At 54.7% G+C, this 27965-nt stretch overlaps 1 long non-coding RNA gene across 1 annotated transcript in view; it reads left to right on the top strand.

The window, feature by feature from the left end:
- The first annotated feature begins 16292 nt into the window (after positions 1 to 16292).
- The window catches only part of LOC123619108 (uncharacterized), a 49165-nt gene continuing 37492 nt past the window's right edge, over positions 16293 to 27965 (top strand). Inside the window, exon 1 of the long non-coding RNA XR_006727646.2 lies at positions 16293 to 16922. This is a non-coding gene — a long non-coding RNA (uncharacterized LOC123619108). The remainder of the gene's footprint in view (positions 16923 to 27965) is intronic.

The raw sequence follows: 27965 nt of genomic DNA on the forward strand, positions 1-27965 counted from the left end.
GAGTGTGACACCCCCGGCCCGACCGTGACTCATCTGCAGTTAAAGGAGAGCCCTTGGCTGCCACTTCAGGTTGCGGTGAAGGAATGAGACTTTCTCTCCAGCGCTGGGCCGTCACCCAGGGGATGAGATGCTGGGAAATCTGAGAAGAAATCTGTCAAGAGAGAAAACACGATCTTGGGAAGAATTGGGGTTTTTTTTTTTTAAAGCTTTGAAGTAACTGTCATGAGAACAATCAGTGCTGCTTGAACTTCTCTGTGCCCATTTGGCAGAATCATCGTTTTTTGATCAGATTAAACACGGGGCAGCAGTGACCTTTGGGGGAGCTTACGGCCTCTAAAGTTATGCATCTGGTCTTGATTTAACACCATACTTTAAAAGAAGCCTAAGTGATGCTACCTTCAGATACGCAGCAAGAAGGGCATTCCTGGACGTGAGGGTGGACGGGACGACAACAGCGTGAGGTCCTGGAGCACAGATCGGGGTTAAAGGTGCACCCCAGGGATGACAGCAGAGAACAAGAGAAGTGGTGCGGGAAGGGACAGCCAGCCCGCCACCGCTCCCCGTGGTCCGGCCCGTCGCCCTTCGGTGGCTGACCTGCCCCTCCGTGCGGAGGAGGGGCGTCCTGCACGCCGCTCACAAGTGCGACGAGGATGAGCGCAGGAGACGCACGAGCGGGGCGGGGCTTCCACTCCACGCAAGGTAAACGCGCTTCCTAGAATCACAAGGAGCGACAGAGCGAAAAAGCAAGGTCCAGCCTGCGTCTGGGTGCGTCCTTGCCTCAAAACCCGCACCAGCTGTCCCTAGGTAAATAGATGACGCGATCCCAGCCGTCGGGACAGACAGGGGACACCGGCCAGCAGAAGGGGACTGAGTTGTGTCCTACGCGTAAGGGCGGTGGCGTTCCAGCCCAGGCTGGTGCCTGCGGGGGGCGCACAGCTCGGAGGAGTGAGGGGCCGTCCCGGGGGGAGGAGCTCAGGGTGACCCCTCCACTCGCTCACCCGTGGACTCTCACTCAAGGGAGGCAGCCCCTGCTCCCTCCCGTCCCCTGAGTCAGGGGTCCTCGGCGCCTGGTCCCTTTGATTGTCTTCAGAAAAGGTCCACATCGGGGATGACGGTGTGTGAGGCGTTCTCAGCCGCTGTGGAGCCCATCTGAGTGAGGCGGCCCCAGTGGAGTTAAGACCCTGCCCTCTTGGGGTGATGCCCTGTTTGGGGCTCCCCGCCCAAGGGAGGGGCCCTGCTCTCACCCCCTTCGGCGGGGCTGCCCCGTTTCCCACGGGGGTGCCCGGGCGGGGCTCAGGGCCGGAGATGCGAAACGCTCTCACCGCACATCTCTGAAAACGGCGAAAGTGCAGCTGGGAAACCCTGCAGCCTCAGGTCAGGCAGGACTCCGCATGCCTCTGGTCCTGCCTCTGTTGCCCTCTTGCTGGGGAGGGATGCCCTCCTGCTGGGGGGCCGGGGCGGGGTTGGAGGATGGTCCCAACCATCCTCTCTCGCTTCTCCGGCCTCACCTCTGCTGAGTCAGGCTCTTTTCCTGCAGTTTCCAGGGAACCGGCTCCGCTCTTTCTGACTCGGGGCCAAGTGGCCTCCCCCCCCACCCCATCTGACCACCCTGCCCCGGAAGCTGCTCTAGGTGCTTCTGGACACTCCTACCCACCACACTTCCTCTCCTGTAAGTTCCTGGGACAGTTTTCCACCTGCACTCATGCTGCCATCTGGCTGTTTGCTGGCCACACTTCTCCCCACTGGTGCTGCCCCCGGAGTCTCACCGGGGCGCTGTGTGCGTAGTGAGGCCTCAGAAAGCTGGGCTGATGGCTGCTTTCTGGAAGGATTCTCCACGATTTAGTGATGTATGCTAGAAACAGCACCTGCAGGGAACCTGTCTGTGGTCTCTCTCTCTCTGTCCCCTGAATGTATGTGTCATTTAGCCTTTTAGGGGAATTTTAGGCAATCAGAAATTTCCCTTGTCTGCTGGCACGACTCCTGCTTTAAACTGCTTACAGTGCCTGCCCCTTGCATCCCCACTGCGGCATTCCACTCATGAGCTTGCACATTTATTGACTGCTGTGTTCCAGAGAGTTCTGGGCCATGGGGACATGGACGCGCATAAGGCAGAGAAGGTCTATGCTCAGGTACTTGGATTCTGTTGGCAGTGACCAGCAGTTTACAAATAAGCAGACAGACGCCCACTCTGCGCAGTGATATGTGGTGGAGGGTAACGGGCAGAGGTTCTGGGGGTTGGGGAAGCCTTGGTGAAGTGGAGCCCAGTGTCCGGTGGGACCCATGTGTGCAAAGACCAGGGCAGGGCCTTCCAGGCAGAGGGGACAAGAGGAGGAGCCTTCATGGGAGCTCAGAGGACATGAAAACTCGCAACCCACTTCACTAACACACATACATTGGACGTGCTGGAAGAGCATTAGTTTGTCTGGTCCAATAGTGCATTAAAATGTGCCATGACCAAGCAGGGCTTGTCCCGGGGGAGCAGGGCTGCTTCCTCATTAGAAATCTCCCCTAGGACGTGGCTGCACTGACACACTCAGGGAGAAGGGCCCCGTGGTTGCTGCGGGAGCTGCGGGGACGTGGCTGCACTGACACACTCAGAGATAAGGGCCCTGTGGCTGCTGCGGGAGGTGCTGAAGCCCCTTTGATGAAGCTCCACATTGACTCATGAAGACCCTTCTCAGAAATGAAGGGCGTGTGGAAAGGCATCCCCTTAGCTTCCCAAGGGCTGTATAAACAGAAGTGAACAGTAAGCAGTGTGGCTTGTGCAGAAGCGTCAGAGTCTCTCTGTACGATTAGGACCGAGACGTGGGTGGCTGGCATCCTCGTTAATTTTCCACATGCGTCCTGATGGAAGAAGCAGGACAAGGGGGCTGAATACGAGAACACACGGTATGAAAGTGAGGGGAGGGACAGAACTGTCGTTTCCCATCCCATATGATGACCGATTAGGAAACCTAGCAGGATCAGTGAGTAAATTATTAAAACCAAAGAGGGTCCAGGAAGGAAGCTGGAGTCAGAGTTAACCTGTGGTTCTCCGTTGCGTTTTTCCTCCTCAGCCGCACACAGCTGGACTATGTAACGCAGACAGAGCACCGCGCAAAACGGTGGTACCGCTGTGCGTGTCTCGAACTCAGCCTGACGGAGGAGGCGGAAGACCTTTGTGAGGAAATCGAAAACCTCTATCGTGGAACACTAAACACCTTGTTGTTTACCTGTTTTATATACAGTACTTAGTACCTGCAAATCTTGAACTCCCAGTTTATCCCTTTCTAACCGCTTCCCCCCTAGTAAGTTTGTTTTCTACGTCTTTGAGTCTCTTTCTGTTTTGTAAATAAGTTCATTTGTGTCTTTGCAAAAGGGGATTTCTTTTTAGTTTGTTTTTTTTCGGGGGGTGGGGGGCGGCAACTAGATTTATTTATTTATTTTTAGGGGAGGGACTGGGGACTGAACCCAGAGCCTTGTGCCCGCTAAGCGCGCCGTGCACTTTACTCCTAAGCTAGGCCCTTCCTCCACGAAGTGGGGTCTTAATTCATAGAAAGATATTCTGGTTTCATAGATGGGACAAGTTAACACTGTAAGCATGTCAGTTCGTCCCAAATTCATCAATCATATCCATGTAATTCCAATAAAAATTCTAGCAAGCTTTCTTTCAGGATCACAAACAATGGATCTGTGAGGGAAAATAAAGGTCCATGAATAACCTAGAAATTTTTGTGAAAGAAAATCAAAAAGAGGAAAATTCCCTGCCGCCTTTTAAGGGGCACGAAAGGGGCACCGGCACACGCAGGACAGAACCAAACCAAACCCAAGAAACAACAGGAAAGATGATAGAGGCAGCGGTTGTGGAGCATCAGCAGGTCAGGCTGGTTGTGAGAAGAGACTGGCGCGGTGGGGTGAGACCTTGGGAGAAGGACGTTCTGCGTGGCGTGGAGGGCGCAGGGGTGATGAGAGCCGCTTCTCCGCCAAAGGACAGAGCAGCCCTGCAGCTTGGCCCCCCGCCTGGGGCTCCCGGGGAGGAATGGAGCCGGGACGGGCAGTCGGTAAAATTGGCTGAATCCATCAGTTCCAGGCCCTTCCCTGCCAGGAAGCCGGCGCGTTTCAGTGTGAACACAGCCCGCCACTCTGCAAGGGAAGGTGGGCTTCACCTCCTCCGTCATTGTCACGTCTTGGCTTCGCTGTAAATTGCAGCTGAGCTCCGTTCCCGATTCGTCTGCAGGAGCCAAGTCCTCATCCGATCGCTTGTTATGACAGTTTACGATGTGTTGCCTAAATTGAGAATCTCGTCTGAATAATCCCCTTCTGTCCTCGCTGCTTCTTCCCTTTAAATATCCGATGATGTTTATCTTGTCTTCACTTAGTCCCTGATTAGAAGAGCTGTACCCACTTAGCACCCTTAATCTTTTTTCCTCAATCAATCCTTGAAACCAGCCCCTTAATATTGTTGTTACTCTGTTCTCCTCTGAACCTCTTCCAAAGTGTCTGTTTTTCTTGTATTGAGCTGCCTGGCCTGAATAAGCTGAAAGCCGTGTTGTTACGAGTGCAGCTCGCTAATGGACCCTTGCAACATGCTAATACTTTGGCCCAAGCCTCCTAAAATTAAGCCCTCACTCCCCCACCCCCGTTTCTAGTTATAGACACAAGTCGGAGCCTCTCCTCTCTGTCAACCCTATTTTTAAAGGACTGTTGCTTTCTGCTAGCGGCTGAAATTGCAGTCAGGAGGAGGAAGAAGGTCAGAGACACAAAGGGAAACTTCCTTCACTTCCTTTCCAACACCCAAGAATTCAGTGCGCCTTTCTCTCGTTGCCCAACAACTGGTCTGGCGTGAATCTGGCCCTGTGTTTCCCCAGGAGTTCTCACGTGAGGTCCTCCCGGTAGCTCTGCCAGGCGGGCGCCGTCTGGGTGTCTCCTCGGAGCGGCGCTGTCACCGTGGGCCAGAGAGAGCGTGTGTCAGTTGCTTCCAGGCACTGGGCCGTCCCACTCACCTGCTCCTCGCAGGCTGTCTTGCTTTCAAGTTTGCACCCGTGTTCACCTTGGACCTCCTTCCATTTCATCAATCTGTTCTTACGCTCTCCTCTTAAATGAAACCTTAAAATAATCCCTGCACTACCCTGATAGACACCCCGCAGTCTGACAGCTTTTCATCATGGTTACCCTCTTGTTGAAGGCTTTCTGCACGGCTGTAATATACATGACTTATTTATACGTTGTAAACACGAGCATGCGTTACCAAGCAGGCTTTATGACATGCTTTGTTCTGATTAGTTCTATTGTGTGGCCAGTGCTAGCTTCCAGTCTCCAAATACTTAACTGCAGAAATCCGCCTTGCACACAAAAGGCTGGTGAGTGGGAAGCCAGAGTAAAGGTCAGGACTGCCCTGTACAGTTGCACTGTTGAGCACTGCACAAACCCAGGGGGCGCTGCTCTCCCAGACCATCACGTGAAGGGCAGCAGCTGGAGTTCTGCAGTGCACAGCCTGCACCTTCATGTGCAGAAACATTGCAGGGAAGGGGTCCTCCCCAACAGCAGGAGACAGAGGAGGTTTACAGCCACTCCCCGGCCTCATCTACAAAACAGAAGTTCAAAGTGGCATTTAAGGCAACCTGCAAACCAGCCTCAGTGTGCATTTTAACATTTGTCTTCCTCTGCTTTCGGTCTCCACACAAACCTGCACGATGCCCCAACTACTGATTTCTCTGTCTTTTCCACGCCTGTCTTTGCTGTACGCCCTTCTCTCCCTGCGCAGCGCAGGGCCCCTCCCTGACACGCCTGCCCCTGTTCTGTCCGTGGGGTGAGCTGCTTCTGCCCTCATGTTCTGGTCAGAGTTGTATCACCACATGTGACATGCTGTGGTAAGTCGTCTGCATGTCCGTCTTCCCAGCTGGGCTGCGAGCTCCCTGAGGGCTGGCCCGCTCGCATCTCTCTCCAGTGCTTTGGGCCGGGTGTGCGCAGGGCAGGTACTCATGCCTCCTGGAATGAGTGTTCGGAAAGATGAGAGCTCTTTTCTCTTATCTTTGCTCCACATTCACAAAATCCAGTCTTGGGGAAATTGTGCCGCTAACCCCAGACTATTACAAGAAAAGTTTAAAACATTAAATTCCTAATATGTGCCCATTCTGTGGGGAAAAAAATCCCAAACCTCCGTCCTTGTTCTCCAGGAGTTTGGAGAGCCGAGTCCAGCACGCTGTGCGGGAACAGCCGGTCAGCAGTGATGTCATCTGTCCGTCTCCCTGGAGACGAGATGGCCGTTTTGTTAGGCTCGTCGAAAGATACAGACAGAATAGGGGTGAAGGCTCCACAGCTTTTAGGGACCCAAGGAGGAGTACGTGCGGGCTGAGAGGGGTCCTGTTCCCCGAGAACCCGTGAAGTGACCTTATTTGGGAGGCAGGGTCTTGGCGGATGTAATCAAGTTAGGGTCTCAGGATGCCATCGTCCTGCAGTAACCGGGGGCGGGGGGCACTTTCGCACAAAGGCAAGAGGAGCACCACGTGATGACAGAGGCCGAGACCAGAGGGGCGCCCTGCCTGCGGGCAGCCATGGCACACAGAGGGGCTTGGAGCAGGTGTGCCCTACGTCCTTCAGCGGGAACCACGCCTGCCGACACTGGGCTTTCAGATGTCTGTCCTCCAGAGCTGGGAGAAGAGTTTGTTGTTTCATGCCGTCAAGTCTGCACTCACCCATTCCAGCAGCCCTTGGACACTGACACGGTGTGGCCCCCTGCTGACTGGGGAGACGGACGCTGTGCCCCTCCCGGAGGCCCGGACTCCCTCTGCGTGCTGTCCAGGGGCCTTGGGGGCGCCTCCTGGACAGCGCGATTCGTCTTTGTTCTTGTTTACCTCTAGGCAGGAAGGCAGCAGGGACCGTGCTCCAGGCCTGCCTGGCTGCGAGCGAGGGAAGGATGCGTCCTGGCCGCCCCAGAGCCGGTGGGAGCGCTGACTCTGCCTCCCTCCAGGGTTTGGTTGATGTGGCCCTCGCTGTGTCTGAGTGGCTGTAACTCACGTCCCTGCCTTCCAACTTTGGCTGCATCCTAAGGAGTCTCTGAGGTGGGAGACGAGCAGAGTCCACCTCCCAGTGACTGTGGTTTCGTGGAGCTGAGGGGGCTCCGTACTGCCTGCCGATGGAGAACACGCTCCTGGGGCCTCACCGCCCGTGAAGAGACCCGGCTCTTGCTGAAGCTGCTGAGGCCGCCGGGGCGCCAGGCCCATGCGATCCGTGTGCGTAGGGGTCCTGACACCGGTGCTCAGTGCCCGAGCTCTTTCTCCTGCACATGCTTCACTCGCTGCCTGTTCCAGTGCAGTGATGACATGGGGCCTTGGGCTCAGCCGTGCCGTCTCTGTGCACCTGGAGGAGCACACACAGATACGTCCCCTCGGCCCCACGACCTAGACCACGCTGAGGATGCGCCAGTGGGTGCCTGCCTGACGGGCCCGGGATGCTCAGCAGACATGGTGTCTTGTTAGCGTCGTCGTCCAGATGAAATGAGAGGTTTCTGGATGAGAGCCTCCCCCATGTCAGGCTCCACAGAGGGAAGCAACTGGGCAGGTCCTTTTTGCAGCTTCTGGAGCCAGTGGATCCTGATCGTTCATTACAGTTTTTGAGGTTGTTCATTCTTCTGTTGACTAAGGAAGACTCGCTGGCTCGTGGTTGCCTGGATAAGTCTCTTTCCCTTTCTCTGCACCGTTTTTCCCAATCTTAACAAATCAAGATCTCGGAATAGGGCTGCCGGGCGTGGGGAGGGGGTAGTTGTGAAGAAATTCAAGCTCAGTTTTAGAACGTGAAGCGCCATTGGAAATCCGTGCTGGTTGGGAAGATGCTGTAGGTTCTGGGAGGAGTGAAGACCAGAGGGATGAGAACCGTGGAGTGGCTGTGGCTGTATCCTCGGGGGCCCCACTGCCGCCTGTGACCACGTGGACCACGACTGGCTTCTACCTGGGGTGGGGGTGGGGGCGGTGGTGTGGGATGGTGAGGGCTCCTGAGAGGAGCCAGCGATAGGATCTGGCTTTAAAGGGACTTGGAGCAGAATGAGTGAGCTGGGACATAATTACAATCATAATACAAGTTAAAACGTGGCAAGTTTCATGGAAGAGATAAAAATAAAGTACAGGGGCAGCTTAATGGGGAGACCATCCCTTCCACGGGGGGCTCAGAAAGTCTCTGTCGCGAGACGCTGAGCTGCGGCTTTATTGCTTACTTCCAGAAGCCAATAAATTTTATAATCTTAATTTTCTAGATGTTTTCAAAGCATGGAGCCCGTTCAGCTCCCTGAGAGTTTAACTTAAAAAGCAGTTAGCAAATTAAGATGTGAAAAGTCCTCGCCGGTGACGCAGCCTCCTGTGGCGCTGCTTTCTTCGTCTCGCTCTGGCAGCGGTGGAGCTGGGGCAAGGTTAGCTTTCGGTTTCTTCACATGGAAACTGGAAAAAAAAAAAAGACAAAAAAAAAAAAATGTGTGCATCGTGCTGCTATAATAAACCCCCTCCCTTTTTAAGTGCTTGGCGTTTGTAACCCCTGCTTATTGCTGCTACAGAGGAAAATACTTAGATGATTGCTGAGAATGTGTGAGAGGGGAAAGGGAGGAGGGAAGGAAAGAAGGAAGGAAGAAAAGCAAAGAAGAAAGAAAGAGATCGAAAGAAAAGGAAAGAAAACAAAAAGAGCAGGCAAGCTACCAGAGCCATCTTAGAAATGAGATCACCTTTTCATGTGTGCAATTTAATGGTTTCTTTCGTTTGAAGCGCTGTAAAAAGCCAGTAATTATTGTTATTCCTAATATCCTAATGCCAAACTGTAAACCAAGGGCCCTGGAGAAATAAATGGGGTGCTGGTACTTAAGGATCCCGGGGTGATGGATCCCTGGTGATAAGATACATTAGTGCCATTATATAATGTGATCAGGTAGCCAAGAAATACGCCCGCAGCTGCACTTGGCGTTTCCGCGTCTGCTTGCTTGGTGTCTTGAGCTCCTCACCCTGGAAAATAAAAGCACTTTTCAGAGACGCCTGTGGCTGTGGAGTGTGCAGCCGGGCGAGCACCTCAGGCGTCTGGAAGGCCCTGTCACAGGAGGTGGCATCCGGGTCCCCCTGCAGCCGGGGGGGCCGTGCCTCTGCCCGCAGCCCTGGGAAGGCTGAGTGGGTAATTAACAAATCACACGGCACAGGTGTGCCAGGTGAAGTTTGGTAAATTGCTTTTGATCTAAATTGAGATGCTTTGGGGATTTAACTTCTTAGACAAAAAGGGCATAAATAAATAATCAGGATTTTGAGGTTGGAACTTGCAAGCCAGCTCTAAAATGTCTTAATGCCCTTGAGGAGGTGATGCAGGGAGCGTGTTTGAGGCCGGCCCTTCGCTCGCCCATCCCGCCGTGGTGTTTGTTCCCCTGATTCGCCCAGACCCGCACTTGGCAGAATGTCCTGTGAGTGTGGAAACCCGGCCCTGGGGGAGGCACGGGAGTTGCTGTCAAAAGTCTCCACTTTCATTTCTTGTCTCCCAGGAGCGGAGAGGGGAGGAGACTTGGGCTCCTCCAGCCAGGGCATCAGTGTGTGGCCGGGGTCCCCCTGACTGTGGAGTGGAGGGCGGGTGCCAGCTGGAGGGAGGCCCCGGGGCGCACGCCTCGGCACTAGGCACAAGGCCCGAGTTGGCCGGCTCGCACTGCGACCCCGCGCGGACCCGCCAGACAGGGAGGCCGCAGGGACAAGAGGGCGCAGCCGTTCCCGTCATCACTGTCTCACGGGGCCGTCTGACGACGGGATGCCGCGGGCTGCGGCAGACCACTCGCTGACGCTCCCGGGCCTGTGCGGGGCCCTGGGGCCTGCTCCCTGTGGGTCTGGCTTCTGTGGGGTTTACTGTGGTGCTGCTGGTGAGGTCCCAGAGGCAGAGCTGGTCGCGGGGTCAGTCTTCCTCCCGGGCCGACGGTCTGCGGCGGTGGTGCCCTCCCCCGCCCTCGATCCCACGGTGTGAGGGCCCCGCGCTGTGGCTGTAGGTGCGTCGCTCCTGTCGCCGCGGGTACCGTAGGCGATCTAACCCAGGCTGCTGTGACTCGTCCTGGGAAAGTCCTGAGATCCCCAAGTCTCCAGTGGTCTCCTTGGCACTAGTTAGGAAACATGCAGCCTCCCTGAGGCCTTGCTGCATCCGGTCGCCCAGGGCCCAGCCTGGGCACCTCGGCCTTTATCTCTGCCCAGTCAGCACGCCTGACCTCCACCCAGTGCCGGCTTTCGGTCAGGGAGGTGGGTGTGGTGGCTGGTACCATGGTCAGCGCCAGGTGGCTGGCTCAGGCCAAAGGGGAGGAAGGATGCTCTGGCCAGTGTGCCCACTGGAATCAGAACCGGTCTGCTGTCAGGGGACTCAGGTGACCGAAGGGCGTCGCGGCTTGGTGAGGGCTCTCACGTGAGCAGGGCAGGAGGAGAGACCCGGCCCCGCAGCGGGGCTGAGCCCAGAGGCCGGGAAGCGAGGAGAAGCTGAGGTCCCACCTCCTCCCTCTGGACTCTCCTCTCACATGTCCACACAGGGTGCTCTAACCTTGGAGAAAATCCACGCCCGTGTGGATGAAGCTGCGGGCGGTGCCACCGCAGAGCGGCAGGAGCCGCAGGACTGGTCAGAGCCCTGGACGGGGCCATTCACGCCTCTGTCGCTGGGACTGGCTCCCTCCGACTCCGACTCTGCAGAGCCCGCGGGACGCCCCCTCCTGCCTAGCCTCCTCTCAGCTGGGCTTCGTGTGGAGTCTTGCCTTCTCGGCCTTGTCAGACTTCTCTGAGCTTTGTCATGAAGTGCCTGTTTCATAGACCAGCCCTGCAGTGTGCCTGGAAGCCTGATGTTCAAAAGAACTTTCCAGAAACTCCTTTAACGAAAAGACTTTTTTCCAAAATGAATGATCCTGCTTAGCATTTCCCTCCTTCCATATGATTTGTTTCATGAATACATATTATATCCGTGTTATATATTATTTGTGTTACATACTTAGGTATTATTATGTATTACACATAGTATATATTTTAAATCAAGGCAGAGAACAGCCATGCTTTTAGAACAGTTTCATGATCTGCAAGCAGTAATGAGAGCTAATACAGTGCGCTCACAGGAAACCGTGTGCTTTTGAGGCAGGTAAACCTTGGAAGGTTCTCCGAAGGGGCCTCACTTGCTCATCTACCCACACAAGTACTTCAAGGTCCCACTAAGGGTCAGATGTGACTTAAGGACTGAGGTACGGTTCGTCTTGTGTTAAATTTCAGGGAACTCTGCACTGACTCCTGAAAGTATGATGTCTGTATGTTCGTATCTCAAGGTATTTTGTTTTTGGAACTTTTGTACGGTCCTTGACTGAACGTGTCTGAGATATACTGGGAATCACCCAAGTGAACAATGTCACTGTTCCTGAAACAGCCGTTAAAAAATGGAAGGCAGTCATGAGCGCGGGGAGCGTCCGCCGTCCGCTGTCCCACACGCTACTGGGGTTGTCTCCTCTCCCCTTGTGCGGCACAGACCGAGCTCTTTTGTTTGATTATTACCTGGTGTCCGATGGAAAAATGATACATATGCCACTGAGCCCCACCCAGACGGCCCTCAGAGGAGAGGTTCATTTTCATCTTCTGTTTCCCAAATGAAGCTTTAAATCTAATTAGATCTTGAAAGAAAATAACTGTGCTAGGGTTTCTGTAAGTAAAGGGCCCCTCATTTAAATAATGCTCTTATTTGTGTATGTGTGTGATTTACAGTGATGAAATTCCTTGCTGCTGGCACGCCGCGCCCTTCAGGGATCTTTTGCGTGGAGCACTTGGAGCAAGTTATAAAGCATCCTAGACACAGAAAAATTTAAGTGTTAGCACATGTAACAGCATACCCCAGTGCCCCGTGTGGGCCTTTCACGGAGTGGAGGCTGGATAAATATTTGCAGAATAAACAAACTCATGCTCATCCATCACCTGCATCAGGACGGGAGCTATTTTATTAAGCTTCAGCTTTTTCATGTTTGATTTCGGTGGGGAGGCTCGAAGGGAGGACCCCTAGATGTTGTCAACATTTCAGTCTCTGAAAAGGAAGGGTCCACACAGAACGGTCCCCGATGCGGGATGTGTCTGCGGTGACGGGCGTCGGCCTGAAGGGATGGAGGGCGTGGCTGGCGGGTGAGCAGTGACTCAGGCTGCTTGAATCCCCTACTTGTCTGCTCCACGGTCTGTCTGAAGGATTCTTCTGCTTTTCAGGGAATAAGTTACCTTACTAAGGGGCTCCAGGTACACCTCTGGCTGAGTTTATGGTCCGTCCAACAGTCTGGAAAGAAAATGTCTGCCTAGGGGTTTTTCTCCCCCGTGTGTGTGTGTGTGTGTGTGTGTGTACTTATAAATTTAAAGATAGATTTCCATGACATTTTCTGTGTGATGAGAAATTCAAATGTTAACGCAGGCTCACAGTGAGCAGGACCGCCGTCCACCCAGCTGGTCCCACCGGCTGTGGCTGAGACGCGACGTGGGAGGGCATCGTCCAAAGTCAAGGCGGCAGCACGGTGACGTCTGCTGAGCAACTGTCACTGCGTTTAAGGAGAGGAACTGTCTCGAACGCTTCGAGCTCAGCCTTCTCGTTCCCCCGAGTGTCTTGGCCTCACCCCTTGTCCACTTTCTTCTCCAAGGGCCGAAACGGAAGCCCCTCTCCCAGCGGCCCCTCTGCTCTGGGGGCATCTGGGAAGATCTGAGAGTCAGATTGAAGATCAGAAGCACAACCTAGCCCTGCTCTCCGGTTTTCTCCGCTCTCCCCGCCTTCGGGGGACCGCACGGTAATTAGGACAAAGCGATATTTGAGATTATGCCTTAAGTAAACTGGGACAGAACTCCTTTAAGCCTCACCAGTTATTTTTATCTCTGAGGCCGAAAGCACTCGTGTCAGTGTTGGGCTTAACTAGGCTCTCACAGGACGTAGGGAAAGAAAGATGGGCAGACGGTCAGCTCGGAGGCTTCCAGGCCACGTCAGGACAGGGGATGCGGTCGTCCCCTGTGCCCTGGGGACACGGAACAGTGGCCACACTCAACCAAGGACTCTGGGGAGATCAGATAAGTGGGTTTCTCCTCTGCTGAGAGGCCCCCCTCCATTTGCTCACCTCCCCCCTTCCAGGGTGAACAGAACTGTCGGGGCCAGTGTGGTGGAAAGAAGGCCCATCTGAGAACCAAGCAGCCGGGTGTGCGTCTCCGGCTCTGCGGCAGATGCCGCGTGGGCCTGAGCGAAGCCCTTTGCTGTCCTGGCCCTCGGTCTCCAGAGTCCTCCCGCTGCGAGATCCGGGCCGGGAGGCGTCACCACGGCGCTCTCGGGAGAGGGGACGGGTCGTACGCTCTGCGGGCTCCCAGGGTCCTGTCTGCAGAACCTGCTGGAGCTGCAGGAGAAGGTGTCCTAGGAGGGCAGGGCTCCCCGGGGACGGGAGTCAGGTCGCTCCACTGGAGGGGCAGCTGGGCAGCCGGGCAGCCGGGCAGCCGGCGGCCTGCAGGCCTGAAGGGCGTTGTGCTCGCTCAGGAAAAACGAAACAAAGCAAAACAGGAAAAGGAGGCAAAGATGGAGCCAGAGAATTGAATTTGGATGTTTTTCCCCTTGTTTCAAACATGAAATTTTAATAGAGGTTGGCACTAATCTTTAAATTACTCACAGCTCCATAACCTTGATCAAAGCAGACGTTAGCAGCAGTTTGCTCGTCTGTGGAAAGGGGTGATAATGACGGGGTGGGGCCGTCCCAGGTCTCGGACGAGGAAACCTGTGGTCACGTGGTGGGTGGCGCCAGGGTCCAGCAGCTGAATCCCCAGCTGCCCGCCTTCCATCTAAGGGACCTAGAGGTGTTCCTCCCGCCCCTCGTAGCCCGGCGGGCATCGTGGAGCAGCTGTCACGTCCTCTCCGAGTCTGCGCCCTCTGCTCTTGGCTCAGCAGTTCTGGGGAAGGCGTTTCCAGCCCCTCCCTCCCTGATTCCCCTTTCCTAGTGAATTCTAGCCTGTCAGTGCTTCTGACCCATGTCACCCCCTGGACAGAGTACTTCAAAGTAGTCGGGGTGCTGTGCAGTTACTAAATGGTTCTCAAGGGCCTGCGAGCGCAGAGAAGGCATGAGAGAGATGAAACACAGAGCTGACCCATCCGGGGCGCCTGCAGCCGTGCGGGCAAGGACAGCTGACTGTGTCAGAGTCACCGTGCCGTCCTGTGGGTGGCTGTCTTGGTTCAGCGGCTTTAGCAAAAGTGCGGTGGGCGGGGCGGCTTCAACAGAAACGTGCTTGTCCCGGTTCTCGGGGCAGGGAAGTCCAGGGTCAAGGCTCCAGCGTCCCGGGACGGTCATCTTCTGGCTGTGTCCGCGTGTGGACTCTTACAGGCACTCTGATCCCACCCGTCACGAGGGCTCCACCCGCATGACCTAATCAGCTGCCAAAGGCCCCACGTCCTAAAATGCCAGCATATGAGGTGGGGAGGGGGGCAGATATGGACGAATTCAGCCCACAGCAGTGGCCTCTCATGGACAATGAAGGAGCTGTTACAGTGAAATGCAAGCGCTGGTGGCACTTTGAATGCAAGGAGGGCAGGCAAGCACCGGACTTCTCTCCTCGGCCTGCACGTTGGCTGTGACGGGTGCCGGGAAAGCACTGTGTCCTTGCTGTCCTGAAATAGTGACGGGTGCCTGTGACGTCCCGCGTGCGGGTGGGCGCGGGTGCCTCCCACGCGGCCCTGCTCTCCAGGCCCGCCCAGGGGTGCAGTGTTGCTGCTGTCCTGTGGTCAGCCGCCTGTCCTCTTTCCTCTGCCCTCCTGTTCCCAGCAGCGCTCTGTCTACACGACACCCTCACGCATGGAACACACTGGTGAGTCTTGAAGGCGCTGTCCCAGGGCAACTGCAGAGTTACTCAGGTTTGGTGGTAGCGGGGGGCGCGGGCCCGGAGCTGGGCGGAGCGGGCGTCTCCACGCTCACGGGAGGTGGGGCTTCCTGCAGGGCGCTGCTCTGGGAGGGGTTTTTAGTCGCCCATCTCCCTGTGATGTCAGACTTTTCCCACGATGAAGCATCAAAACCATCTGGGCTCAGCCTTTGCTTCCAGAAGAGTTCTGTGAAGTTCAGATGTGCCCCTTGGTACGTTTCCCCACTAATCCAGTCGTCGCCACAGCAGTTGCTCACTCTGATTGGCTGCTGCTTAATTAGATCCTGAAAAACGGTGTGAACATCAGTGACCTTTGGGCCCAGGCAGTGGCTGAGTGTGAGGGGCCTCTGAGGGCCGCGGGGAGCTGGGGAGAAGGCGTGTCAGATACTGGAGCCCAGCCTTGGTTGGGGATGCAGGTTTATACAGAAGTATGTGTGTGCAAGGGCACACACACACACACGCTTGCACAACACTCAACACGCACACACACCCATGTGAGCACACTCAACACGTGTACACATGCACACACTCACGAGTGTGCACACACGGTGCTTCTGAACTCATGTGATATGGAAGACTTCCAGCACGAGGAGACTCACCACAGCTGCATCAGGGGACAGGAGGAGACCGGGCTGTGGGAAAAGTGATGAGCTCAGCTGCGATCAGGCAGATTCTGATGCAGTGGGACCACCCGGCGGAGGCGCCCTGAGGCTGCCCTCGAGAGGGGACCCGGCTTACACCCGAGCAGCTCGGTGCGGAGGCTGTGGACCAGGCCGTGGTGTAGGTGAGAAGGGAGTCCGTAAGGACGGAGTGGGCTACCGCGTCAGCATAAAGATGGGAGGTGTCAGCTGAGCCTGCGGATGAGTCGCTGGAGGTCCTGACCAGAGCCGTCAGGGGGAGGGCAGGCTGAGCGACACACACAGCTGGTCGGATGCCAATTGTCCCAGGAGACCATCTACTTATGCCATCCTCAGTATCTGGGGACAGAGGATCCTATGTTAACATTAAATCTTACTCAGAGCCTCTGGGAGAAGAGGTAAGACCTAACCAATCTGGGGGAGTCGGGGTGAGGCCTGGACGCCCCGCCCTTTGGCCTCCCCGCTGTCCCCCTGGCCCTGAGAATGCCGGCCCCACCTCCAGGGGCCCCGGAGCTCCTGCAGACACCGTGCAACCACCCCTCCCCACAGCGGGCACAGCCAGCCGCGCTCTGCTCCGCTAATGAGCGCTCCTTGCGGGAAGCTGACCTTCCCCTCCTGGGAGATGCTGCTTGCGGGCTAATTTGGTCCAGCTTCACGGGCAAGGTCCCTGACCTTCACCAGCGGGCAGTAGGATTCCAGCAGTTGTCATGGTTTCAGTGCAGGTTAATTTCTCGTGGGCGTATCCGAGATGCAGGAGAGACGAAAATACATCCAGCCCACAGCTGTGCAGGGGACTGGGTGTCAGACACGCTCCCCTTCCATCTGAGGGGCTAAGGAGTAGCTCGCTTTATTTCTTACCTCCCGGTCGCCCTGGACTCCTTGGAAGGTGATGGTGTGCAGTGCAAGGGTTCCCAGGTGTGTAAGACAGGTGACCCGGAAGCGTGAGGCATCCCTGAGAACCCTTTGGAGACCCCCGTTCCTAAGGAGCCGCCTTGCCCCCCATTGCTTGAGCTCCCGCGTCTCAGTCTGTGCAGAGGCCGTGCTGGTCACTTTCAGACGGGACTCAGAGCTCGTCACCCTTCTTCTTAGAAGATCTCAGGGCCTTTCCGTGGTGTTTACAGTGAAACCCAAGCTCCCAGGCCAGTCTGTGCGGCCCTGAGCTGCCCTCTGCCACCGACCAGCTCCGTGTGTCCATCCCTCTTCCTGAGCCTTTCTTTTCTTTCTTCTTTTATTTTATTTTGTTGTGGCAAGGACACTGGACATGCAGCACCCTCTTAAGTGTCAGTGCGTCAGTGTTGACCGTGGCGCCGTGTGGGCAGCAGGTCTGCAGAGCCCACGCATCGTGATGCCTGCAGCTGCCTCTTCCTCCGTCCCCAGCCCCTGGCAGCCACCACTCCACCCCTGGATTCTGTGAGCCTGGCGATGTTGGAGACCCCAGGTAAGTGGAATCTTCCTGTGACTGGCTTACTTCACTGAGCACCGTGTGCTTGCCTGTTGCAGGGTTTCCTTCGTTTTAGAGGCTGAACGGTCCTCCGTCGTGCGCGTGTGCCACACCTTCTCTGTCCTTCAGTTTGTCCATGGGCACTCAGGCTGCTTCTGTATCTTGGGGGGTGTGGATAATTTCCCAGTGAGCAGGGGCAGCGGGTCACTCTTTAAGGTCCTGATTTCAGTCTCTTGGATAGATGCCCAGGAGTGGGGCTGCTGGACCCCATGGTGGTTCTATGTGTAACTTTCTGCGGCCCCTCCGTACTGTTTTCCATGGTGACTGTGCCATTTGGATGCCCCCCACCCCGGGCGGGAGGACTGCCTCTTCTCCACGCCCTCGCCAGCACCTGTCATCCTGTCTCCTATGTTCTGACCCTCCGATGTGCCTGCCCTTTGTGCCCTGGGTCAACTCTTCCCTGTTTCTTTGGGCGTTAATTTCCTTTCCTCCTTGGAGCCAGTTTCTCATGAAGGACTTTCCTGACACCTCCTCTGTCGTGGTGTCCAGCCCCTCCCCCCGGCCTGTTTATCCCCTTCCCCTTGCTGATCAGGATCTGGGCAAGTCCGCTTCCCTGAAAATACTCTTTGTCTTTGGTGCTTATGATACTCTGTCCGGCAGAGTATCCCCAGCCTGATCCTTAGAGAGGGCTCAGCGAATATTTGTTGGATGAAATAGCTCCTCAAAGATTTTGCACTTCTAAGTTGAAATAAGTTATGTTATTAGCTTTATTGTTGGCCTCGCCATAGATTCTGAGATCAGAGACTGGTCGACTCTTCACAGGGGTGTCCCACGACTGGTAATTCTTCATTTGAAACTTTAATAATAATAATAATAGTAGTTAAGTTTTTGTTGCCAGAGGTGACGGTATATGGGACAGTCATCACGATGAAGTGGACACCTTTAAGTAGTCACAACTTGACCAGAAATCTGTCTTTGCGATGGACAGGCTTAAAGCTGTAGGCAGCCATTTATACGAATGGAATCCGGGGATCAGTGTGTTAAACAGACTGGCATTCAGCTCTTTGGGACGACACCACTGGGGCTCCTAGATCAGTGGAGCGAGAAAAACAGATGTCCACATGGGGTTGGATCACAGAGCCAGGGCGTGAATTTTGATAAAGGGATAACAGAATACCTTTTTCAGCTGCACCTCTAAGTGCAGGACTGCCTCAGCCCTCGTCGTGAAGTGAGGGGCACCGAGCATTCTGGAGGGAGCCCGAGTGTCTGGACAGACGTCTGCCTGAGTTGTTGTTTGGGGGGTTCTGCTACGTGGGAGAGAAATGGTAGGGAGATTGCCTTCAGCTACCAGTAGATTACAGACCTCTCTCTCAGCTCTGGTGGGAGTTTAGAGCCAGCTGACTTGCTGTGGTTCGTTGTGGTTAAGATCTGTTTCTAAACATTTAATTCTTGCCTGGATCAAACCACTTAGTTGACGCATCCCTTTTGGTCCAAACCTGCTTCGGTTTGGGATAAACTGAAGTGGATTTTTATTGTGCCACTGCTCGGGATGTAGACAGACAAAGAGACCCTGGCAGCATTCGAGTTCCTGTTGTGTGAGTTGTGGAGCAGGGGTTCACGGGGATGGGAGCCGTTACGGTCTGTGAACTCAGACAAGGGACCGTGGGTATTTAGCTAAATTTAATAAAGAATAAAATGAGCTCTGGGTTCCTATTCTAGGTCCAAGTCTGAGGTCTAGGTTTTGTGACCCTTGACACATCACCTGTGATGTGTCTGATTAATGTCTTTACCCGTAAACTGAGGACATTTAACAGATATCCTCACAGATGTAAATAGACCAAAAGCCGACAGAGATGTGCTATCTCAGCCACACATCTGACTCTGAGCTTCCTGGAACGCAAGACGAAAATGAAGACGTGGTGAAAATCAAATTCTTTTCCTCTGAAAAGAAGAACCATTTTAGTTCTTGGGAAGAAGTAAACCTTTTCCGAGAATTGGACGCAAAAAATATTTACCTTGGACTTTTTATATCAGGCCCTGAGGGTTAGCGCATTGTGCCCTCAACCACAAATGCAGCAAGAAATTTCTTAATTATTTATGTCCTGACTCGCTCCGTGAAGGATTTGGAGTGACAGTTTTCATAAAGCGGTTTCTTGTAGTGACCGCGGTAAAACATACTGCTCCGGAGCTGAGTCTGCGAGACGGCCAGTGACAAGGTCCAAACACCCCATCTTCCCGGGTCGCCCTTGGTCTCCGGCTGATGGGGCGAGGCTCAGCGGGGAAAACCCCTACCCCGTGGGGCAATCCGTGACTCGCAAAGTCAAATTGTAAAGTGCTAAAAAAAAACAAAGAAAAGGTCGCTGGTCACTTGTATATCCACGAAGTTGTGACAACAAAGAAAAAAATGAAAAGCGTCTTACAGCTTTTCTTAAAAATACCTGCTGCTTGAGTTCTGGGAAAAGAAAGAAACTTCCGGCACGTCTCGCTGCAGGACCTGAAAGCTCTGAAGACGCCCTTCCTCCCCCCACCGCCTGTTGATCGTGGGCGCTCCTTGCAGGCACGTTTTAGAGGCTGGACTTCCAGGACGTGTCTTTGCCGAAACGCGATGGTAGGATATTTCCCTGCTACCCCATGTAGCGTCATCTTCTAAAGTGAAGAAGAGAGAAAATTCTGTTTACAAACCTTTATTTACAACACCTGTGATGGTGTTTTATTTACAAGATCGTGTGATCACATAACCCGCCCCTCGCAGGACATGTCATGTGGTCACGTAACCCCCGCTCCAGGACGTAGGCATTGCGTGATCACGTAGCCCCCTCCTGGACGTAAGTGTCACGTGATCACGTAGGCCCCCCCGGACATGTCACGTGATCACGCAATTTCCCCCCCCGGGACGTAAGCGTCACGTGATCACGTAACCCCCTCCGGGACACGCGCATGAGGACACTCTGGTTTGTCTGCTCAGTCTCTCCGTACGGAGAGCAGGGCTCAGTGAACGTCTGTTGAACAAACGAGTGACAAAGTCCGTAACAGAGAGCGAAACCAGTGCGATATTTGAGGGAACAGTTGTCAAGGGCCCGTGTTTAGCATTGTTCTGAAGCCAGAAGTCGCAAGCTGGAGACCCAAGGGAACGGTGACGGGGGGGCCTCCTTACCCCCCCCCCCAAGCTGTTGGCACGCTGCCCCTGACACCTGAATACTGCTATTCCCAATTTTGCAGGAATAGCGTCATAGCATTGTAATGTTTTCCGTAAATATCTGAGGAAGACTCCAGGCCTGAAAATGTAAAATTCATGCCTGGAAAAACTGTTGAAATACTTCTGGTGACTCTTTGGGTGACAGGAAATTGGCCGTTTGACTAATGTTTTGTATCGATTTAGCGCGATGCCAGTGGACACAGGTGTGCCTGCCGCCTCTTCTTCACCTGCGAGCACCAGCGTTGGGCACAGGTGATAAATTGTTGCACGGGAGGGGTCCCCTCCCCCACTTCAGACTGAGCCCAAGTCTTCCCAGTGGTTGCACTGCACCTCTGCAGGGAGCCGGAGTGCTTTTCGGAGTTGCGTTTCTGCTGAGCTGTGCTTATGTAAACACTGTGGACTGGGCACTTGTGTGGGCACCTGTCAGCTCTGCGTCCAGGTGGCTTTTGTCCACAGACCTGTGGGGAGGCCACGTTCCAGTCCCACCTGTCACCATGGAGTGTCATCTTGACTGGTCATTTCACATCCAGACCTCAGTCTCCTTGACCGTGGACCTGCAGAGGGTCAGCGCATCACTAACCATCCGTGTGCTGTTTCTCAAGCAGGGCCTTCCCAGCGGGTTAGTTGTTATGTGGTGGGAAAAGGAGCTAAGAGCTCACCCATTTGGGACACATTTGGTTCGTCGCAGCTGGATCACAGGACCTCTCGGAAACGGTAGCCGTTAGCCCGCATCCTGACTCCAGAGGGGGACAGCCCCGGTCCCCGGCGTGTCTGCCAGGGGACCGCGCAGCTCCCCTGGAGCCAAACGCCAGCACCTGTGACCCACCGGCCTAAATCAGCGCGCTCCCTGCAGGGTCTCACCTGTGAAACGGGGTTATTTCCCTCTTTGGGGTGAGCGGCTTTTCACCACCACGCCACGGTTTGTGATTTTCCACCCAGCCGGGCACCTTTGGAAAGACCCCGTCTACACAGCGTGCTGCCGCGTGGTGAGTGTGTGCCGGCCGAGGGCGGGCTCTACTCTGACGGGCCGCGGTTTGTGACAGGCCCGCCGCGGCCCTGCAGGTGGAGATGCGCTGAGCGGGCGGCCGGAGGGGCGCCTTCCCGCGCTGGGCCTGTGCACGGGCGGCGGGACGCGCTGGTTCCGCCGCGTGTGCCTGAGGCCGGCGGCAGAGGTGCGCGCGCCTGTCCCCTGGGGCTCCGGGGCTTTACCTGACGGTTCAAAGCCAGCAGACAGGTGGCGCCCTTAGTCGCACTCCTTTGTAAGTGTGCCCGTACACGGACAGCTCTGTTCCTGGGGGTCTGGAGGGTCTTCTGCAGGGGGGTGGGGGGCAGGGCGGGGGGCGGGCGGCGGTCACAGATGTTACCTGAAGATGCCTGCTGGCGGACCTCACGTCCACTTTTCTGAGCGATCCTTCACCGTTTAGTGCCTGTGCCTGCGCCTCCGCAGGAGAAGAGGCTGGGGCAAGTCCTCCGCGCGGCACGTGGCCCTGTGCCCCCCACTTCCTCCCTCGGCCCAGAGGAGCCCCTGTGTGAGCCCGAGGGCTTCCCGACCTGCCTCCTCCCTCGGCCTGCGCACAGGAGGGCCTCTGCATGGGGAGCAGGGCACCGGACTTCCTCCTTCAGCTGCCCTGATGTGGGTCACGCGCGGCTCCCTGAAGAGTCCGATGATGGGTAGACAGAAGGCGGGCTGGGCTGGGTTTGGGCAAAATTCTTCCCTATGGAAGCAGACGCGCCTCCTCGTCGGGCAGCCTGGGGCCCCGCTCTGACCCGGTCCCGTGGAGACCACACCCTCTTCCCACCTGACCTCCTGCAAAGTTGTCACTCCTACCTTGGCTTTTGCTTAGTTTTAATTTTTCACAATATTAACATTTATTTAAGGTTATTTAATGGTTTCATCTTTTTTTTAAAAAAGTCTTTTTTAAAGAGCTGTTTTAGGTTCGTGGCAAAATCAAAAGGGACACACAGGTGGTGCCCCTGTACCCCCTTCGCCACACCCGCGTGCCTCTGCCCTCATCCACATCCCCACCAGTGGTACGTCTGTTACAGTCAGTGACGCTGCTCTGACACGTGGGTGCCGCTCAGAGCCGAGCTGACCTCAGGGTGCACTCTTGGTGTCGCTTGTTCTGTGGGTTTAAACAGGTATGTGGTGGCTAGTGTCGCGCACTGTGATGTCAGGCAGAGCATTTTCACTGCTCTAAAAGCCCATCCTGACCTTGCCACAGGGTTTCAAGACCCTCTGGTTGTCTCAGTGGCCTCCTTTAAGCTTTCGATGCTGTATCAGTGTCTCCTCTGCCTGATGCTAGACCAAACTGGGCCTCCTGGCGAGCACTGTCAGTATTGTCCCAGGGCCACTCTCGTCCCATCTGCACAGACCGTCCCACAGCCCCTTTGCTGGCTGCTCTGTATCTGCCTTGTCCACTGATTATCCCAGCACACGTTTGTTAATGGCCTGATGTGTGCTGGTTGCTGAGAACATGAGACCAAGCCTTGGGGCTGAGGAAGGTAACAGTCTGCCATCAAATGGACCATGTTTAAATGCTGTCATTCAGAAAGCTTCCTTATTATTATTAATTATTATTATTATTTAAACACAAACTGCTGTCTTCAGTTTTCTCTAGATTCTGCAGTTGAGGTTTTGAAGAGCAGGACTTTTTAATATGAAGTCAGTTTCAGCTCGTTAGCTGTTTCTTAAAGCATGTCAAATATTTGTAACCCACGTACTGCTTCTCCCCAGCTTTGTCATGTACGCACTTGGTGGACACGTTTCCTGAGTTTCCTCAGGTTGTTGGTGCAAGTATCCATCAGGCCAGGGTCACACACAGAGCCCTGTGTCCAGTCACTGGAGACTCCCTCCAGGAGAATGTGGATCAGCGCCGTGACCTCCCACACAGCTCAGCCGTTGTTTGTGTACTGTGTGGGTCCTTTCCCAGGAGCTGGGTCTAAAATCGGGCTGATTCGAAGCCCAGTTGTCTGTGCACGTTGCTCCTCTGCTCAGTTGACTGTGGTGAGATTTCAGTCTCATCCAAGGTTCTCTTAAGCATTTTCCAATAAATATCCTGTGCTTTGTGCAGGAAGGAGGCGGAGGCTCTGATCATCATTCGTGGCAATAAAAGTGGCGCTTCTAGGTCCCTGCCCCCACTCCCCTCCCTTCTCTCATAGAGCCTGGAATTTGTAGGAAACCGGCTATATTGAGAAACCAGAATTAGGTGTCTGGAGGGGTGCAGTTTCTTATGAGAGATTAGTTCGGAAGATCCAGATGTGAACGGGGAAACCAGTCACCGAGGTAGAGCGTAGGTACCTTCTCGCTTTAACTGAGCGGGGAAGGGAAGGTCTTCGCACAGTGTGAGGAGATGTGATTTATGCATTTTTTCCAGCCTCGGGCCTGGGTTTGGGGGCACACCCAGACAAGTTAGTAAGGAGTTCAGAATATACCCCAAGTAACTTCAGGGCCTGACAGGGCCCCGTGAGAGCCGGGGGGCCCTCACTCTGGCTGGGTCTGTGTCCCCGGGCACTGGGCTGGCCGAGGGGCAGCTCAGCGACGAGACTGGCCCAGGCGGGGCTCACACATCTCTCAGTGAAGCGTGTTCTGCTAAACACGAGTCCAGGCCCACGGCGTCCTCGCCTGGCCTGGCCTGCGTGCTGGAGCCGCCTGGAGTTGCGCGGCCTCGCTTTCTTGGCTGATTCTCAGGTCTGCGGGCATGTGAGGAGCAGAGGGTAGGAAGCAGAAAAAGTACCCAAAGCTGGAGAGGCCCTGGGGGTGTCTCCCCACCCCCACTGTAGTTGAGACTTAGGGCTGCGCGGTCTGTCAGAAGTAGGACTGCCCCCCACTGAGATGTGCTCACAGCTCCCGGGGTGACCCTCGCACTTCGTGGTAAACACCGCTGTGGCCAAGCTCCTCCCAGCAGGCTGGCCGCTGTTGTCACTGAGCGTTCCCCTCGCTGACGTTTGTGATGCTTACAGTCATACATCTGTTGATGTGTGTACTTCTTATCGTCTTTCTTCCCGATTAGACTGTGAATCCTTGGTACCAGGGGTCATGCCTTGTTTTACATGTCTTGGCCCCCAGCAGAGTGTCGGATGCCTAGTAGGCGCTGAACTTTAAACCAAAGTTGAAATTAAAGTTGTGTGAAGATCTGAAGGTTAAACGTCGCTGCAGGGACGGGCCGTGGCTCCTTGTTTGTCAAGGGCAGATGATCCCTGGACAGTGTGAGCAGCACACTCCTTGTTCTGGGGGCACAGCTAACACAGAGCGTTCCAGAGTTGAGCAGACAGGTGAAAGATGAAAGGAGGACAACCAAAGATTAGTCAAAAGTGAGAGGTTTGCAGAGCGTCTCCTGCTCCGTCCTGGGACCGCAGGCACAGAGGGAAGGGACAGACGGCTGCCTGTTCCCCCTGTCACGGGGCCACGCTGTGGGGCAGAGATGGGCAGTGACGAGATCAGTGCTGTCGTCCCCCCGCACACATGGGCGCTGCTTTATCTGTTGGTTTGTCACTTGAACGAGTATTTTCTGAGCACCTGCTCTGTACTGGGCATCAGGGTACAGCAGTGAACAAGCCAGAAGAGCCCTTCTCTTCTGGGAGCGTTTGTTCCCAAGTAATAAGAAAGACAATCCAAAACATGAGTGAAATACATCTCAGGGCAGATACCGTTAGTCAGGGCGTGTTGGTGGGCGGGGTGCAGTTCTAAACAGCCGCTTGTTCTTCTACGAGGTCAAGGAGAAAGCTGCTGCCTGAAAGCTTGGGGTGAGGGAGGTGTGAGGATTTCCACAGAGAGGATGAGGTATGGAAATGTCAGCAATGAAAACACAAGAGCGACTGGGAGCCAAGTAGGATCGCCTGGTGGCTTGAGCGTCCCTTAGGGGCCGGCGGTCACACGGCGTCAGCCGCGGCGAGGCGGTTCCCCCACCTTGGGGCTGTGGTGCGCGGACAGCTCAAGCGGACAGTCGGGCTCCGCGGGCCCCAGGGATGCTCCAGAGAAGCAGAATCTGAACTAATCAGTTGAGAGGGATGGGCAGGGTAGGGACGGGTGTTTGTAAAGGCGGCGTCAAACCCCAGAGTCCAGGCTGGGGACGGAGAGGCGGAGGAGCCGGACGGGGACGAGGGTGAACAAGCAGGCTGGGGAGCCGGGGCGTCCGCGAGGTCGGCGAGGAGGCGCGTGGGGGGAAGTGTTTGACGGTGAGACTCGGGGGGTCGTGTGGCCCTTGGTGACGCCCAAGTCGAGACCTGACCTCTTGAGAGGTGTCTCAGGAGGGCGCAGGATGTGATCGTCAGAGCCGAGAGGGTCAAGGAGAGAAAAGCTCGGGATGTTAGACGGGTCGTTTAAAGCAGTGGCTCCTTGTGAGGGTGTCGTCCCGCTCCCACCCCTGCTCCGGGGTGTCTGGTAACGTCCGGAAGTAGTTCTGGTTGTCCCGGTCGGGAGGCGCTGCCTGGTGGGCTGAACCCAGGGCTGCTGGCTAGCATCCTCCAGTGCACAGCGGGGCTTCACGACAAGTCACCTGCCCAGGTGTCAGCAGGCACTGCTGCTGAGAAGCCCTGGTCTAAGGTGACGTCCCGGTCGCGGACTGAGTCCAGAGCCGGGCAGACAGGAGGCCGCAGGTCGGTGTGGGAGCCAACCACGAAGGAGGGGCGTGGCCAGAAGGGCAGAAGAGGGTCCTGCAGTTGGATCCCATGTCCCTGAATCTATTTTTAAATCTTGTTTCTTTAAATGTGTTGTTTGCTTTTTCTTTTAAATTTTTTATGGAAGTGTAGTCGATTTACAGTGTTGGTTTCAGGTGCACAGCAAAGTGATTCAGTTGCACGTATACGTCCATGTATAGTTTCTTTTCAGATTCTTTTCCATTTTAGGTTATTACAAGGTACTGAATACAGTTCCTTGTGCTGTATGGTAGGACCTTGCTGTTTATCTTGTATACAGTAATATGTGTCTGTTAATCCCCACCCCTTAATTTGTCCTTCTCCTCTTTGCTGTTTTTTTAAAGAGAAGAGGACAGCGGTTTGGGGTGGCAGTGAGCGCCTGGAGAGGGGTGTGAGGGGTGAGATGTGAGAAGTCTGGGGGAGCGGTGTCCTCTGTACGCCAGGGTGCAGTGAGAGCAGGAAGGGAAGGTCCAGGGGTGGGGAGGAGGCAGGTGGGAACTCCTGGGTGGCAGAGGGGAAAGGATGGAAGGACGGAGAGCGGGACGGTGGAGTCCCATCTGGGGGTGCAGAGTCACGCGGGGAGGAGCGCCGTGGAGATGGGTGGATGGGAAGCGTGCTGAGCTGTGTCTTGAGATCCTAGAGGCCCTGGGGACTGGGGACCTTGGGGCAGCTGAACCATCCCCAGAGCAGGGTGACCAAAGGCCTTGGGGACGGCATCACCCACAAACAGAGGTGCCGTTTCAACCTACGATAGATGAGCCGATGGTTGGTTTGAGGAAGAATGGGAGTTTCCCGTTCTGAGCTCACTTGGACAGCATAATGGACTTCGTTGGAGGTAATTTATGTCAATGCCAAGCTAACGAGGGTGAGGAGGAGAAGCGCTTCGCATTCCAGGTGGACTTCCCGTAACTGCCTCCGCTTGTTCTCATCAACCATTTATGACGTGCACTTGGAGAAGAGATTCTAGCGAGTACGTGTAGATGACGGGCTCTTCGGGAATCCTGGAGTGAAAGGAAAAGCACCCTGGTGCTGGAGGGGCGGGTGAGGACGGCAAGTAGGTGTTGTTGGAAACTTTCTTAACGTACTGAACACTTAGAGGCCTTCGGGGCCCTTAATCTCTCCTTAATATCATTATATTTTAACGACATTATCATGAAATATAACATACACATGGAAAAGTGCGCTAAGTGTGAATGTACGTTTAGGTTAATAAATAATTATACACAAAAGCGTGTATCCACGACCCCACCAGACTGCCCCCCGTCTCTGCGGCATTTATGGTCATTATTTTCTTACTTTGTGTTTCTTTGTAGTTTCACCACCATATACTCCCCCCGAACCATGCAGTGTAAAGACATCCATGTTTCACTTTGGAGTGATTGTCCTACAGTTGCCGTTCCTTTGTGTCTTGCTTCTCTTGCTATCGTGTTAGTGAAATTTGTCCGTCACACTGCACGTCACCGCAGTTTATTTTTATTTCTGTGTAGTTCCCCACTGTAGAACATGCCTAGTGCTTGCCATGCGTTTACATGTAGGCTGTGTCTGTAATGGCAAAGTGATTTATACCAAAGTGTATTTATATTTATCGTATGTATTTACAAAATATACTTGCCCACTCTTCTGCTGATTGCTGTTTAGTTGTTTCTAGGTTTTGACAATTACACAAAACACTGCAGAGAACATTCTTTCACATGGGTCATGCTGCAAGATACCCGAAATGGAGGAATAAATAAAGATTGGATTGTAGGATTGAAGAGTGTATATGGTCAACATTCTAGGTTGAACGCGTATGTAGCTCCCTAAGTGGTGAAGCAGTTTTCACCTCCGCCAGCAGTGATCAAACTTCAAACACCCCACGTCTCCCCAGCACGCGGCGCCGTCAGTCTGGTGGGGTAGGGGGCTGTTTCCTCAGGAGTATTTCTTTTTCTTCTGTGTTTTCCTTAATTGTTACTGTATTGTATTCATCCAGATACACAGCAGTGATAGCCAGCTTCCTTTTAAATCTCAGAATTAAATATTAAGCCTTATCTTCTTGTTTTAAATTTATATTCTCCTACTGGGAAGAAAAGAGGCTGACCTTCTATAAAGAGCAGACCCCCTTCCACAATCAGCTGGGCCAGAAAGTGGCCAGCTCCCTCCCAAGGCCAGGCGCTGGCCAGCTGGGACCAGGTGACCCTATCGTTAAAGCCACAGTGCAGTGAAGGGGCGCT

Source organism: Camelus bactrianus, chromosome 7, assembly GCF_048773025.1.
Source record: "Camelus bactrianus isolate YW-2024 breed Bactrian camel chromosome 7, ASM4877302v1, whole genome shotgun sequence".
NCBI lineage: Eukaryota > Metazoa > Chordata > Mammalia > Artiodactyla > Camelidae > Camelus > Camelus bactrianus.